Source organism: Hylobates moloch, unplaced genomic scaffold (genome assembly GCF_009828535.3).
Source record: "Hylobates moloch isolate HMO894 unplaced genomic scaffold, HMol_V3 SCAFFOLD_7, whole genome shotgun sequence".
Classification (NCBI taxonomy): Eukaryota; Metazoa; Chordata; class Mammalia; order Primates; family Hylobatidae; genus Hylobates; species Hylobates moloch.
In genome coordinates, this window is record NW_026652282.1 from 35,269,668 (window position 1) to 35,273,548 (window position 3,881).

At 47.2% G+C, this 3,881-nt stretch overlaps 1 pseudogene; it reads right to left on the reverse strand.

Moving 5' to 3' along the window:
* Nucleotides 1-570: 570 nt before the first annotated feature.
* Nucleotides 571-1,852, reverse strand: LOC116811607 (glyceraldehyde-3-phosphate dehydrogenase-like; annotated as a pseudogene).
* Nucleotides 1,853-3,881: the final 2,029 nt, after the last annotated feature.

Consider the following 3,881-nt stretch of genomic DNA (forward strand, 5'->3'; position numbering starts at 1 on the left):
AGCCATTACTGGATGTAATTACTGATAATAACAACGGCTAGTATTTATTAAGCATGTATTACATGCCAGGCACTATATTTTCTTATGTGATCCTCAGAACAGTGCTCTGACTGGGCGGCTGACTAGCCCATCATTCCCATTTTTTTAAAATCTTTTTTTCTTTTTAAGAGATGGGGGTCTCACTGTGTTGCCCAGGCTGGAGCACAGTGACTAGTCACAGGTGAGATCCCACTACTGATCAGCACGGGAGTTTTGACCTGCTCCGTTTCCGACCTGGGCCAGTTCACCCTTTCTTAGGCAACCTCGTGGTCCCCCCGCCCTTGGGAGGTCACCATACTGATGCTGAACTTAGTGTGGACACTTGATCAGCAAAGCGTGCTACAGCCCAGAAGTCCTTGGCTCAAGTGATCCTCCCACCTCAGCCTCCGGAGTAGCCAGGACCACAGGCATGCACTACTGTGCCTGACCCATCATTGCCATTTTACAGATGGGCAATTCTAGGTTTAGAGAGGTAAAGTAATTTGCACAAAGTCAAAATGTAAGCCAAGATTTTTCTCTCTTTTTTTTTTTTGGCTGAGCACAGGGAACTTTATTGATGGTATATGACAAGGTGGGGCTCCCTAGGCCCCTCTCCTCTTCAAGGGGTCTACATGGAAACTGTGAGGAGGGGAGATTCAGTGTGGTGGGGGACTGAGTGTGGCAGGGACTCCCCAGCAGTGAGGGTCTCTCTCTTCCTCTTGTGCTCTTGCTGGGGCTGGTGGTCCAGGGGTCTTACTCCTTGGAGGCCATGTGGGCCATGAGGTCCACCACCCTGTTGCTGTAGCCAAATTCATTGTCATACCAGGAAATGAGCTTGACAAAGTGGTTGTTGAGGGCAATGCCAGCCCCAGCATTGAAGGTGGAAGAGTGGGTGTTGCTGTTGAAGTCGGAGGAGACCACCTGGTGCTCAGTGTAGCCCAGGATGCCCTTGAGGGGGCCCTCCGACGCCTGCTTCACCACCTTCTTGATGTCATCATATTTGGCAGGTTTTCCCAGATGGCAGGTCAGGGCCACCACTGACACGTTGGCAGTGGGGACACGGAAGGCCATGCCAGTGAGCTTCCCGCTCAGCTCAGGGATGACCTTGCCCATAGCCTTGGCAGTGCCAGTAGAGGCAGGGATGATGTTCTGGAGAGCCCCGTGGCCATCACGCCACAGTCTCCCAGAAAGGCCATCCACAGTCTTCTGGGTGGCAGTGATGGCGTGGACTGTGGTCATGAGTCCTTCCACAATACCAAAGTTGTCATGGATGACCTTGGCCAGGGGTGCTAAGCAGTTGGTGGTGCAGGAGGCATTGCCGACGACCTTGAGGTTGCTGTCATACTTCTCATGGTTCACACCCATGACGAACATTGGAGTGTCAGCAGAGGGGGCAGAGATGATGACCCTTTTGGCTCCCCCTTGCAAATGAGCCCCAGTCTTCTCCATGGTGGTGAAGACACCAGTGGACTCCACGATGTATTCAGCTCCAGCATCGCCTCACTTGATTTTGGAGGGATCTCGCTCCTGAAAGATGGTGATGGGATTTCCATTGATGACAAGCTTCCCATTCTCAGCCTTGACGGTGCCATGGAATTTGCTATGGGTGGAATCATATTGGAACATGTAAACCATGTAATTGAGGTCAATGAAGGGTCATTGATGGCAACAATATCCACTTTACCAGAGTTAAAAGCAGCCCTGGTGACCAGGCGCCCAGTACGACCAAATCTGTTGACTCCGACCTTCACCTTCCCCATGGTGTCTCAGGGATGCGGCTCGGCTGGCGATGCAAAAGAAGATGCGGCTGACTGTCGAACAGGAGGAGCAGAGAGCCAAGCCAAGATTTTTCTGACTTACCTGTCTTTGCCCTTAACCACTACACTGTGACATTTATGAATATGAAACTTTCAGCTCACCAGCAGTGGTATCAAAAGGTTAAGAAATTAGTTTAAAAGGTGGGGAGAGGCAGTGGTAGGGGAGAAGAAAGTCTTGCTTTATGCCCCTGAAAATACTTGTCATATCCATTAGAAGGCCGTTTTCCCTGTTTCAGTGGTCTATTGCTGTATAGCAAACCACCCTAAAACATGGAGGCATATGTAGGGAAGAAAAGATTTCTTTTCTCATTCATCACTGGGTTCATGGATGAGGCACCTAAAACAAGAGAGATTAACAAGAGAAAAGCATACAAATGTATTTCATATACGTTTTATGTGACATGAAAGTACTCAGAAATGAAAACCCAAAGAAATGGGTAAACTTGCATATTTTTATGCTTAGGTTTGATGACGAGGTGGCTGGTCGTGGAGAAGTATGATTGCACAAAGAATGTATGATCCAATGGTAGTAAACTGGGGCGGGGAGAGGAACTTCGCAAGCCTGTTTTTTCAGGTTCCTCTCTGCGTCCTTGTGTCTTCAGAGATAAAGAAGTTCCTTTCTTCTGGCTATTGAAAGGGTACCTCTCACATGAGGGTCTTATGACCTGCTTCAGGGAAAAGTCAAAAAATTATTTTCCAGGTTTTATGGCCTGCTTCAGGGGAAAAGGGTGGGAGAAGATCAGAAAGTCCTACCTGCTTCTGTGGTTTTCTCAAATGCCAAGGTGCCATATTTTGGAGTAGTGGGTCCTGAACCCCATCCCATAAAACAAAAATTTAAGATAGCCTCTCATAGTTTTGTGGATTGACTGGGCTCAGGTGGGTGGCTCTTGCTTGGGGTCTCTCATGCAGTTGCAGTCAGGAACTGGCTGGGGCTGGATTCCTCTGGAGATTCAACTGGGCTGGACATCCAAGATGGTGCCTGCACAGGCGCTGGCAGTTGACAACAGCTGTCATCTGGGAAGTCAGCTGTCTACCAGAGTGCCAACACCTGGACTTTCCATGTGACTTGGGCTGCGAAATTTGAATTTCAGATAAACAATAATTTTTTTAGTATAAGTTTGTCCTGGCCATGCACGGTGGCTCACACCTGCAATCACAGCACTGTAGGAGGCTGAGGTGGGCGGATTTCTTGAGCTCAGGAGTTTGAGATCAGCCTGGGCAACATGAGGAAACCTCATTTCTACAAAAAATACAAAAATTAGCTGGGTGTAGTGACACATGCCTGGAGTCCCAGCCACTGGGGAGGCTACGGTGGGAGGATTGCTTGAGCCCACAAAGCCAAAGCTGCAGTGAGCCGGGGCCGCATCACTGCACTCCATCCTGGGTGACAAAATGAGACCCTCTCTCAAAAAAAAAAAAAAAGAAAGAAAAAAAGAAAAAGGTTTGTCCCAAATATTGCACAGGGCATACTCATACTTAAAAAAAAAAATCATTGTTTATCTGCAATTCAAACTGGGGAACTGGGGACATGTATTTATACTTAAAAAATCTATAATTTATCTGAAATTCAAATTTAACTAAGAGTCTTGTATTTTTCTTTATCTGGTAACCCTACCTAGGAGACCATTTTTCTACCATTCTCAACTATTTGTGGTTTGCGTGGAGTCAGCCTTAACATCTGTATTCGTCTTCTCTTGCTATGTAACAAATTAACAGAAACAGTGGCCAGCTCACAGTTTCATGGGTCAGGAGTGGCTCAGCCGGATTCTCTGCTTAGAGTACATTAGGCTAAAATCCAGGTGTCAACAGGGCTGTGTTCCTTTCTGGAAAATCTGGGAAAGAATGCACTTCCAAACTCACTCAGGTTGTTGAGAGAATGCAGTTTCTCCTCACATTTTCCACGTGGTCCCCTCCATCTTAAAGTCAACAAGGGCACTTGGAATTATTCTTGTGCTTTTATTTTTTTATGATTTTTTCTTCTCTTTTCTCTTCTGCCACCAGCCAGAGAAAGTTCTCTGCTTTTAAGGGTTCGTGTGATTAGATTAG